This window comes from Mirounga angustirostris, unplaced genomic scaffold (assembly GCF_029215605.1).
Source record: "Mirounga angustirostris isolate CCGP_5_RB_7025 unplaced genomic scaffold, mMirAng1.0.hap1 SCAF_17, whole genome shotgun sequence".
Lineage (NCBI taxonomy): Eukaryota > Metazoa > Chordata > Mammalia > Carnivora > Phocidae > Mirounga > Mirounga angustirostris.
Genome location: NW_026991725.1, coordinates 53,673,507 through 53,686,809, shown reverse-complemented (window position 1 = coordinate 53,686,809; position 13,303 = coordinate 53,673,507). Strand labels below are relative to the sequence as shown.

At 35.8% G+C, this 13,303-nt stretch overlaps 1 long non-coding RNA gene across 1 annotated transcript; it reads left to right on the top strand.

Moving 5' to 3' along the window:
* The first annotated feature begins 9,527 nt into the window (after nt 1–9,527).
* Nucleotides 9,528–12,667, top strand: LOC129046223 (uncharacterized). Its single transcript, XR_008507117.2, has 3 exons — nt 9,528–10,469; nt 11,200–11,347; nt 12,011–12,667. It is a non-coding gene; the product is annotated as an uncharacterized LOC129046223 (long non-coding RNA).
* Nucleotides 12,668–13,303: the final 636 nt, after the last annotated feature.

The window sequence follows — 13,303 nt, the reverse complement described above, 5'->3', positions numbered from 1 at the left end:
GGCTGAGGTCATGATCTCAGGGTCCTGGGATCGAGCCCCGCGTCAGGCTCCCTGCTCAGTGGGGAGTTTGCTTCTCCCTCTCCCTCTCTCTCTGCTGCTGACCCCACTTGTGCTCACTCACTCTCTCTCAAGTAAATAAATAAAATCTTTAAAAAATAAAAATAAAAAAATTAAAAATTAAAAAAAAATGAAGATGGTTTAAGGGACCTTTGGGACAACATCAAGCATGCTACCGTTCACATTATAGAAGTCCCAGAAGGAGAAGAGAGAAAGGGGAAGAAAGGTATTTGAAGAAACAGTAGCTGAAAAATTCCCTGATCTGGAGAAAGAAGCAGACATCCAGGTCCAGAAAGCATAGAGAGACTTCAACAAGATGAACCCAAAGAGATTTATACCAAAACACATTAAAATTAAACTATCAAAAATTAAAGATAAAGAGAGAACCTTAAAAACAGAAAGAGTAAATCAATTAGTTATGTATAAGGGGACCCCCATAAGACTATTGATTCATCATTCTGGTAAGCCTATCACAAGAGACAAAGGTTAAAAGCCCCTTACTATGAGGCTGATGAAAGATAGCTTCCTCTATTTCTTCTTTCTATTTCTATTTCCTCTAGTTACTTCTTTCAGGTTTCCATAGAATTATGAAGTATCTTCTTTTCATGAACATCTCTGTGTTTATTAAAAGAGAAAAATTAAATCTATAATATATTCATAAAATCTCAGATGCCAGTTATATATCTCTAAGTGAAGCCACAGGTATAACAAAAATTCAACGATTCTTTGAAATTAAAAAAAAAAAGAGTATCAGCTAAATTTTCACCAGAAAGTTTGCAGTCCAGGAGAGAGTAGAGTAATATATTCCAAGTGCTGAAAACAACAAATTTATAACCAAAGATATTCTACCCAGCAAGGTTATCATTCAGAATTGAAAAGAAGACAAAGTTTCCTAGAGAAGCAAAAGCTAATGGAATTCATCACCACTAAACTGGCTTTAAAAGAAGTATTAAAGAGACTTCTTTAAGTAGAAAAAAAAGGGTCAACACTAGAAATAAGATAATTTGCAAACGAAAAAATACCTCACTGATTAAGGCAACCATACAATAAAGTTAGTGGAGTAACCACTTATAAAACTAGTACGAAGGTTAAAAGACAAAAGAAGTAAAATCAATGCTGTCTAAAATAATTAGTTAAGGGACACACAAAATAAAAAGATGTAAAATATGACATCAAAAACAGAAAACATGGGGAGGGGAATGTAGTGCTTTTAGAATGTGGTCAAATTTAAGTGACCACCAATTTAAAATATATTGCTATATACATAGGTTATTACATATAACCCTCATGGAAACCACAAGCTAAAACCTGTAATAGATAACACAAAAAAAATAAAGATAAATGAATCCAAAGATAACACTAAAGAAAATCATCAAATCACAAGGGAAGAGAAGAAGAAAGGAACAGAGAGAAGAACTACAAAAACAGCCAGAAACAATGAACCAAATAGCAATAGATACATACTTATCAATAATTACCTTAAATGTAAGTGAACTAAATGTTCCAATCAAAAGACATAAGGTGGCTGAATGAATAAAATAACAAGACCTGTCTATATGCTGCCTACAAGAGACTCACTTCAGGCCTAAAGACACACACAGACCAAAAGAGAAGCATGGATAAAGATATCCTGTTGAAAGGGGAAGTGGTAAGCAAGCTAGAGTAGCAATAATTTTACCAGACAAAATATATTTTTAAAACAAAGGCTGTAACAAAAGATAAAGAAGGGTATTGCATAATGATAAAGAGATCAATCCAATAAGAAGATATAACATTTGTAGATATTTATGCACCCAACATAGGAGCACCTAAATATATAAAGCAAATATTAAAAGATAAAAAGGAAGAAACCGAAAGTGATAATAATAGGAGACTTTAACACCCCACTTATATCAATGAATAGATCATCCAGACAGAAAATTAGTAAGGAAATAACACATTAGAACAGATGGGCTTAATAGACATACACAAAACATTCCTTTCAAAAACAGAAGAATACACATTCTTCTTAAGAGCACATGGAACATTCTCCAAGATAAATCTTGTTGGTCTCAACAAAAAAAGTCTCAATAAATTTAAGAAGATTGAAAGCATATTAAGCATCTTGTTGGACCACAATGCAATGAAACTAGAAATCAATTACAAGAATACTGGAAAAAAACACAAATACATGGACAATAATTGACATGCTACAAAACAACTAAATAGGTCAATGAAAAAATCAGAAAAAATTAAAAAGTGTCATGAGAGAAATAAAAATGAAATGAGAGAATAAAAATGAAAACACAACACTTCAAATCTATGGAATGTAGCAAAAATGGTTTTAAGAGGGAAGTTTGTAGTGATACGGCCACCTCAAGAAACAAGAAAAATCTCAAATAAACAATGTAATCTTACTCCTAAGGAAACTAGGAGGGAAAAAAAGAACAAACAAACAAACAAAAGCCCAAAGTTAGCAGAGGGAAGAAAATAATAAGGATTAAAGCAGGAATAAATGAAATAAAGACTAAAAAATCAATGGAAAAGATTGATAAAACTAAGAGCTAGTTCTTTGAGAGATAAACAAAATTGATAAACCTTTAGTCAAAGTCATCAAAAACAACAAACAAACAATAAACAAAAATAAAACAAACAAAAAAAACAAAAGAGAGAGTCATAAATAAAATCAGAAATGAAGGAGAAGTTACAACTCACACCACAGTAATACAAAGGGTTATAAGACTTCCAAAAAAAATTATACACTAACAAATTGGGACAACTATAAGAAATGGATAAATGCACAGAAACATACAATTGTCCAAGACTGAATCAGAAAGTAAGAGAAAATCTGAACAGACCACTTACTAGTAATGAAATTAAATCAGTAATGATAATTTTAAAAACCACAATAAACACAAGTTCAGGACCAGATGGCTTCACATTTGAATTCTATCAAACATTCAAAGAAGAGTTAATACCTATCTTTTTCAAACTATTCCAAAAAATTGGAGAAGAAGGAACACTTCTAAACTCATTCTACAATAATAGCATTACCCCTACAACCAAAAACCAGACAAAGACACTACAAAAAAAAAAAAAAAAAAGAGAGAGAGAGAAAATTACAGGTCAATATCCCTGATGAACAAAAATGCAAAAAATCTTGAACAAAATATTAGCAACCTGAATACAACAATACATTAAAAAAGATCATACACCATGATTAAGTGGGATATATTCCTGATGCAAGGATGGTTCAATATCTGCAAATCAATCAACATGATACACCACATTAACAAAATGAAGGATAAAAATCCTATGATCATCTCAACGCAGAGATGCAGAAAAAGCCATCAACAAAATTCAAAATTTATCTATGTATTTATCTATGATAAATACTCTCAACAAAGTGGATATAGAGGGGGCATACCTCAACATAATAAAGACTAGCATCATCCTCAATGGTGAAAAGCTGAAATCTTCTCCTTTAAGATCAGGAACAAGAGGGGCGCCTGGGTGGCTCAGTCGTTAAGCGTCTGCCTTCGACTCAGGTCATGATCCCAGGGTCCTGGGATCGAACCCCGCATCGGGTTCTCTGCTCTGCCGGGAGCCTGCTTCTCCCTCTCCCACTCCCCCTGCTTGTGTTCCCTCTCTGTCAAATAAATAAATAAAATCTTTAAAAAAAAAAAAAGATCAGGAACAAGACAAGGTTGCCCACTCTTGCCATTTTATTCAACATAATACTGGGAGGTCTAGTCATAGCAACTGAGCAAGAAAAAGAAATAAAAATCATCCAGTTTGGAAAAGAAGGAGTAAAACTGTCATTTGCAGATGACATGATATTATATACAGAAAATCCTGAAGTCTCCACCAAAAAACTATTAGAACTAATAAATGAATTTAGTAAAGTTACAGGATACAAAATCAATATAGAGAAATCTGTTGCATTTATATACACTAATAATAAATTATCAGAAAGAGAACTTAAGTAAACAATCCCATTTACAATTGCATCAAAAGGAATAAAATACCTAAGAATAAATTTAACCAACGAGTTGGAAGATTAGTATCCTACAAATTATAAGACATTGATGAAAGAAATTAAAGATGATATAAATAAATTGAAAGATATATGGTGCCCATGGATTGGAAGAATTAATTGTTAATTTTTCATTGTTAAAATTTTGTTAAAATTTTGTTAAAATTTTCATACTTTCAAACCAGAAGCAATCTACAGATTCAATGCAACCCCTATCAAAATACCAATGGCATTTTTCACAAAACCAGAACAAATCATCTTAAAATTTGTATAGAACCACAAATAGCCAAAGCAATCTTGAGAAAGAACAAAGCTGGATGTATCACATTCCCAGATTTCAAACTATGCTACAAAGCTATAGCAATCAAAACAGTACAGTAGTGGTATGAAAACAGACACATAGATCATTGTTCTAGAACAGAGAGCACAGAAATAAACCCATGTTTAATTAAGCTATGAGAAAAAAAGGAAGAATATAAAATGTGAAAAAGACAATTTTTTCAATAAATGGTGTTGGGAAACTGGACAGCTACATGCAAAAGAATAAAACTAGACACTTTCTTACACCAAAACTAAAAATGGATTAAAGACTTAAATGTAAAACCATAAGACTCCTATAGGAAAACATCGGCAGTAAGCTCTTTGGCATTGGTCTTAATGATACATTTTTAGATCTGTCTCCTCAGGCAAGGACAACAAAAGCAAAGTGAAGCAAAGCAAAACAAAACAAAGCAGAACAAAACAAAACAGGACTACATCAAACCAAAAAGCTTTTTGCACAGTGAAGGAAATCATCAACAAAATGAAAAGGCAACCTACTGAATGGGATAAAATATTCGCAAATGATATATTCAATAAGGTGTTAGTATCCAAAACATAAAAAGAACTCAGACAACTCAGTATAAAAGAAAATGTGATTTAAAAAATGAGCAGAGGATCTGAATTGACTTTTTTTCAAAGAAGACATCCAGATGGCCAACAGATACATGAAAAGATGCTCAATATCACTAATCATCAGAGAAATGCAAATCAAAACTGCAATGAACTATCACCTCACAGCTGTCAAAATGGCTATTATCAAAAATGACAATATACAAGTGTTGGCAAAGATGCTGAGAAAGGGAACCCTTGTGCACTGTTGATGGGAATGTAAATTGGTGCAGCCATTGTGGAAAACAGCATAGAGGTTTTTCAAAAAATTAAGACTAGAACTACCAGCAATTCCATTTCTAGGTATTTATCTGAAGAAAATGAAAACACTAATTCAAAAAGACATATGCACCCTTATGTTCATTGCAGCATTATTTACAATAGTTAATATATGGAAGAAACTTAAGTGTCCATCAATAGATGAACGGATAAAGAAGATGCAGTTTGTACATACAATGGAATATTACTCAGCCTTAACAAAATGAAATCTTGCCATTTGCAATAAACACAGATGGCCCTGGAGGGTCTAATACTAAGTGAAATTAGTCAAAGAAAGACAAATACCATATGATTTCACTTAAATGTGGAATCTAAAAAACAAAACAAACAAAATAGAAACAGATCATAGATACAGAGAACAAAGTGATGGTTGCCTGAGTGGAGTGGGGTAGGGGGAATGGACAATATAGATTAAGGTGATTAAGAGGTACAATATTCCAGGTATAAAATGAAGGTCTTGAGGATGTAATGTACAGCATAGTGAATATAGTCAGTAACACTGTAACAACTTTGTATGGTGACAGATGGTAACTAGACTAATTGAGGTTTTATTGATGGTTGTTTCCTAATGTATATAAATATCAAGTCACTATGCTATTCACCTGAAACTAATATAATATTGTATGTCAACTATTCTTCAATTAAAAAATAGATTCCTATTCCATTCGCTGGGGTGGAAATTAAATATGAAAACATATGTAAAATGCTTGGCATGCCTGGCAATTAGTTATCTCTCAATAAATGTTGGCTAAAGTTTTTATATTGCTTTATAAAATAAGAAAGTAAAGAGTCTAAAAGTTTCTCGGGGTGGGGGGTGGGGAACAAGCCCAAAACAAACAAACGAAAAAACAATGATGCACAACATTAATTAAGCATTTTAAAAAGAGCCAGGCATTATTGCTAAGCTTTTTCTGTGTTAGCTCATTTAATTCTACTAACAATCCATTAAGTAAGTATTATTATTGTCCCTATTTTTGGATGCATAGACTGAGATTTAGATATATGAATAAACTTGAGTAAGGTCATATGGCTAATAAGTGGCAAATCTCGAATTCCAATCCAGATTTTTCTGACTCCAGATCTGATGCTTATGACTACTAACCTGCACTGCTTCTCTGTATATAAACAGAAAATTCACAGGGAAAGAATAGAGCAAATAAATGGCAAGCAATAACTGAAAAGTGATAGAGAGAAATTTGCTGCAATGAAGGAAGAAAGACTAGGGTGTTTGGATGGGAAGTGTTCATTGAATAGCAGACAGAATTATCAAGACAAAACAAAACACTATCTAGACATATTCTGTTGAACTTCTGAATTTTATTTTTTTATTTTATTTTTGTAAAGATTTTATTTATTTATTTGACAGAGAGAGACACAGAGAGAGAGAGGGAACACAAGCAGGGGGAGTGGGAGAGGGAGAAGCAGGCTTCCCGTGGAGCAGGGAGCCTGATGCGGGGCTCGATCCCAGGACCCCAGGATCATGACCTGAGCTGAAGGCAGATGCTTAACGACTGAGCCACCCAGGCACCCCTGAACTTCTGAATTTTAAAGTTGAAAAAAAACCAAGTCTGTATTAATTAAAGAAAAAATGTTACTTATGAATGAAAAAAAAATGTGTTTATCATTAGCCTTCTCAGCAACACTAAATGTCAGATGATCACAGAAAATCATCTAGAAAACTTTAAGGGAAATCCTTGTGAACCAAAAAATTCCAATCAATCTGAAATCACATGTTCACCAAAAATACTGTTGCTATACATTTTCTAAAAATATTGCCAAACAAATACCTTTACAATTCAGTGGGAGATTGAATAAAAATAAGGAATTTATGGGACACCTGGGTGGCTCAGTAGGTTGTGCATCTGACTCTTGATTTCAGCTCAGGTCATGATCATCTCAGGGTGGTGATTCTCTCTCTCCCTCTGCCCCGCCCTTCTACTCCCTTCCTCCCCTCACCCCCGACATGCTCTGTCTCTCTCTAAAAAAAAAAAGAGAGAGAGAGAGAAAGAAACAAGGAATTTAAGAATAGGAAGCAGTATTGTATATGAAATGAGACCATGAAAACACAGTATGAAAAAAATAATTCTTACTGGTATTGTTATAAAACTGCAAAAATGTCAAAAGTAATTCTTTTTTTTTTTTTAAGATTTTATTTATTTATTTGAGAGAGAGAGAATGAGAGAGAACACATAAGAGGGGATAGGGTCAGAGGGCGAAGCAGACTCCCCGATGAGCCGGGAGCCCGATGCGGGACTCGATCCAGGGACTCCAGGATCATGACCTGAGCCGAAGGCAGTCGCCCAACCAACTGAGCCACCCAGGCGCCCTCAAAAGTAATTCTTTAATGAGAAACTAAATAATTCAAAAATCACATTCTGTGGAGATATTATGTAAAACATCAGTTTATAATCAGCACAAATTGAGATTTGTGGGTCTGGAGGGAAGTGCAGAAGCAATAACAAGTTGCATATCTTATCTTACTCAAGAATGAGTCTTTTTCAATGTTAGTTAATACAGAAAAATAAGTTCTTTTTAAAAAACTGAATAATGTTAGGGACGCCTGGGTGGCTCAGTCGTTAAGCGTCTGCCTTCGGCTCAGGTCATGATCCCAGGGTCCTGGAATCGAGCCCCGCATCGGGCTCCCTGCTTGGCGGAAAGCCTGCTTCTCTCTTTCCCACTTCCCCTCCTTGTGTTCCCTCTCTCGCTGTGTCTCTCTCTGCCAAATAAATAAATAAAATCTTTAAAAATATTGAATAATGTTAAATAATATGTAGACAATTATTTTTATGCAGAAGTTACCACCAGTAGAATAGTAAAGGTTGGCACAACATCCAAAAAATTTGTCAGTAAAGAGAAAATAAAACAATGTGCATAACGAGAGCCAGGAAAAGAAAACTGTAAAGGAAACAATGACACATAAAGGTTAAATAAGAGCTGAGGCAATGTAAATAGAATAAAGCAGAGGTAGAATATTAATATCAGATGATGTCAAATTCAGGTTAAAAGCAAAAATGGAGCAAGGAGTGTTTTTTTATTGTAAGGGATCACTGCACAGTAAGGATATGACATCATAAAAATTTATGTGCCAAATAACATCACAGTAAAATATTTAAAGCCAAGAATACTTAAAAGTACAATGAGAAATTCACAGTCATAAGGTAAGACTTAAAAATATGACAGAGAGGTCAGATAGCCAAAAAATAAGATAAGTTTGAAGGAGATGTAGGACTTTCTCTTCCTCAGACACTATTCATCTAATATCCATAGGACAGTTATAAAAGTTAATTATACATTTAAAAAAAACTAGATTAACATCCCAAAGTACATGAGTAGTATACTGAAGTTATGATGCAAAATAATAAAACGAAGTGCTGTGAATGCTTCATGAAGAAGTAGAACATTACCAACTTTCTTGAGAAGCTCCCTGTCATCTTTCTGATTTCCCTCTTTTCCCCAAATTGCCCTTCAAAGAACTATTTTCCTGAATTCTGCTTATTACTTTCCTGCTTATCTTGACAGTTTATCAAATATGTATATATCCCTCCATAAATGTGAACTTGGAATCATACTGCAAGAAGTCTTCTGCAATTTGCTCCACATCATGTTTTGAGATTTCATTGAGGTGGATTTGAATAGCCGAGACTCATTCATTGGCGTTCTGAATAATATTCCATTGAGTGGATGTGTCACAGCTTATTAGCCATTCTTCTGCCAGTGGCCAGTTTTGTTTCCAGTTGTTGTTTCTTTTTCCAATTATTATTAGTGCTTCCCTGAATATCTTCTCTTATGCCTACTGTTACGCATATGCAGAAGTTCCTTAGTAGTGGTATTTTTCAAACTCTAGCGGTGGGTCGTTACAAATTAGTGGATTGCAATGAGTTTTTTGTGTTTTTTTTTTAAATAAATAAACCTCTTAAAAGAAAACATACACACACATACACAACTGGAATAAACTTAACCAATACTTATTGTATTATATATTGTATTATTATACTTATTATTTTCCCTTATTGGGAAAATAATTATATAACATTAGAAGTGAGACAGGAAAGGTGACCATAGATTCTAAATGGATTAAAAGAGAAAAACAGGGTTCTGAACAATGCCATGCTAATACATATAAAATTCTTAAGGAACTGGATGATTTTCTAGGAAATATCAGTTACCAAGCTTGACGCAAGAAGAAGAAACCTAAATAAAGCAATGACCATGAGAAAAATTTTAAACATTTGCCAAAGAACTATCCCATCCTTAAAATACTAGGCCAAGAGGCCACTAAAGATTAGTTCTTTGACCTTCAAGGACTAGAAAATTCTTGCAATATTTAATGTGTTCCAGAGCATAGATAAAAATAGAAGTCTTTCCAGTTCATTTTACTAACTTAGCCTAACCACATGTGTCAGTCAGCTTCCAGCAAAAAAACAGATGTCACATTCACATTAGATAATTTGAAGAGAGCTCCATAAAGATGTGGAAAGGGTGTAGAAATGCCAGATGGATATGCAGTCTTGTTACCAACCCTCGGCTTGAAGGGGACATGGGAGAGGTGATTATCAGAACTTAGTAGGAGGGCCTGTTGGGAGTTGTGATCTCCCGGGATCTAGAGAGCTTCCCCCGACCTTGGAAAGAAGGAGCTAGGAGAATAGATGCCATCACATCATTTTCCTTCCGCCCTCCGATTTCGTTCCTAGGTTCTTCATTGACCAAACCCAACTGGAAGCCATAGGTCAATGGAGTCCATTGGTGTGGTCCATGTGAGTCAACTTCCTACGGCAGAGAGCAGATAAATGTGGAGGTGGCTCTAGAGGGGCAAATGGAAGTCATATTGCATGCTTTGATACCACAATGACTTGAGTACAACCTAAAAAGAATTGCACAAAGAATACAAGTGGAGAACAATCTAACCTAAGAATATAGGTGCAAAAATACTGAAGTAAAATAATAGCAAATTGATTTCAGAACTTGATTATGATGCTATTAGCAAATAATGTTTTGGTATTAAATGGGGTGTTTTTCTAATTCCATGTATATTTTTTAGGATCCTTGGTTTTGATTCTACATGTTCAAAGGAAAATTCCCACTCTTTCTTTTCCCTCTTATTCTCTCCTTCTCAAGGGAGGAGGAATGCCTTAACTGATTAGTGTTGAAGAAGTCGTCATGGCCTGTAGAGAGGCTAGTTCCGCAGAAGGTAAGCCACTTCTGCTCTCCATGGAATGACAGTATAGGGAAGGCCTCTGGGCTTCAAGCTGGGCAGGGACCCGGGGGAGGGGGGATTATTAAATTCAGGGGCAAAGGAATTAGCAAGCCCATTGGGCTGTGCCTCTAGGCCATGTCATCCAATCCAGTATTTATCAGTAATCAAGCTAATTAATATCAATCTCCATCTGATTCCTTTGTCTTTTATTTATTCTGCACTGGGAGGAGAAGGGAGGAGAAGATCGAACAGTGTTAATCTACTGGCCTTTAAGAATGCCAACACCAGGGCGTCTGGGTGGCTCAGTCGGTTAAGCGGCTGCCTTTGGCTTAGGTCATGATCCTGGGGTCCTGGAATGGAGCCCTGGGTCAGGCTTCCCTACTCAGCAAGGAGTCTGCTTCTCCCTCTGCCCCTTCCCCACTCATGCTCTCTTTCCTTCCCTCTCTTTCTTGCTCTCTCTCTCAAATAAATAAAGTCTTAAAAAAAAAAAAAGAATGCCAGCACCAAGTATGTGGAGAAAGGGGAACCCTTATACACTGTTGATGGGAATGTAAGTGATATAGCCACTATGGAAAACAGTATGGTAGTTTCTTTAAAATATTAAAAATTGAATACCACATGATCCAGCAAATCCCACTCATGGGTATATATCTGAAGGAAATGAAATCACTGTCTTGAAGAGATACCTGCACACCTGTGTTCACTGTAGCTTTATTCACAATAGCCAAGATATGGAAACAACCTAAATGTCCATCACCTGATATAGAAGATGTGGTATATATACAATGGAATATTATTCAGCCACAAGAAAGAAGAAAATCCTACCATTTGCTACAACATGGATGGATCTTGAGGGCATTATGCTAACTGAGGTAAGTCAGATTGATGAAGGTAAATACTGTAGGATACCACTTATATGTGGAATCTAAAACTGAAGTTATAATAAGAGAGTAGAATGGTGGTTACCAGGGACTGAGGGTGGGGGAATTGGGGAGATGCTGTTGAAAGGTGCAAATCTGCAACTAGTAGACAAATAAGTTCTGGAGCTCTAATGCACAGCATGGTGATTATAGTCACCAGTATTGTATTATAAACTCCAAAAGTTGCTAGGAGACTAGATCTTAACTGTTCTCAACACAAAAAAGAATTGATAATTATGTGACATGATAAATGTGTCAGCTAATGGTACTGTAGTAATCATATTGCAATGTAAAAATGTATCAAACCAACACATTGTACACCTCAGATTTATGCAATGTTATATGCCAACTATTTCTCCAAAAAAAAAAAAAAAAGCCAAAAAAAATGGCTGTCTACGTCTAATCCCTTTTTCTGCAGACATTGCTTCTATCACCAAAACCATGCGGCCAGTAGGACTCTATAAATACTGTCCTCTGGGTAGGGAAGAATCAGAGGGAACAAAGAATCCATTCACTGGCTTTTGAGCTCGGAAGCTTTATAAATCTACAGGCAAATACAGAATTAAAAGCCATGACTCTTCTGCAAGAGAAATGAAAATCTTTGATTTTTTTTAGAAACTTGGCTTTGAATGGGGGAATCAGACATGAAGTTCTTATCATCAACCAGAGCATGTGAAGAATTGAAGATAAAGTGAAAATCTTTCCTCTGCCCAGAGCAAGGGAAGATACAAAACCATAGGTAAGAAAGGACAAATGAGAGGCTACCTGAGGTTGGAGGTGATGGTGGAGGGAATGGAAATTCTCATGGAATCTTTGGAGGAGCTGACAAGTTTCCAGAGCAGAAGAGGCCATTTTCTGACTTCCCAAGGTGTGACCTGGGAAAATGCAAGCCTTAAAGAAGTCTATTAAAACTAAGACAATTGGTCCAATATGGAGTCGCTTATGCTAAGTCCTGCCTCACCAAATTAAGACCTAACTTAATTATAGTTTTGGCTCTCTCCCAGAAATAAAAACTTAAACCAGTCAATCAGGAATCACCTGGTCATCTGCCTGATAAATCCCTGCTGTCCCCTAAAGGAAAGTGACTTTGCAATAACCAACCCGCCTTTTTTTTTTTTTTTTTTTGCTAGTATAACTTCTTTGTTCCTGCTTCCTTCTGCCTGTAAAAGTCTTTCATTTTGTATAGGTACTTGGAGCTCCTTTCTATCAACCAATCAGATGTTGCCTGATTCATGAATTATTAAATAAAGCCAATACGATCTTCAAACTTTATTCAGTTGAATTTTGTTTTTTAACGAAGTCCAAACGAAACCAAACTAAACAAATTAAAACATGTGGGTGTTGAGTTGCATTGGCTGAGGTTGACATGGAACCATATGGGTGTGAAGGTAGCTTTGCAGATTCATGAGCTCATTGGGGGAAGGCAGCCCAGAATTCCCTACCCCTGATCCAAGGGTAGAATATCAAACATAGGGAAGAATGTTCTATGGAACACACTTTGGGATTTGCTACTGTGCTTAGTTCTTGGGTCTGATGCCAGGAGCTTGAATTTGGGCAAAAGGACACATCAGACTTTCACTTATCATCTGTGAATGCCTCTTTCAGCTGCCTACACTTTGTCTTTCTGGAGGCCAAGTGGATTACACTGGCACCTACCAAACAAGAGGCTCTTGTTTTCCCCTATAACCTGGTGATATGTCTCAGAGGACTTTCCTGTCTTGGGAAGCTTCACAGTGCTCTGTTGCAAGAAATAAAAGTTCTTGGCTGGTCCGAAAGGGCTTGTCACAACCAGATGAAGACAGGAAAGGTGTGGATGATAGGAATGAGGATGCACCAAATGACGAAAGTTTTCTCATGGCAACATTGCATTAGAGATAATTTGGGGGCGAGGAAAGGGGTGTCCCAAGA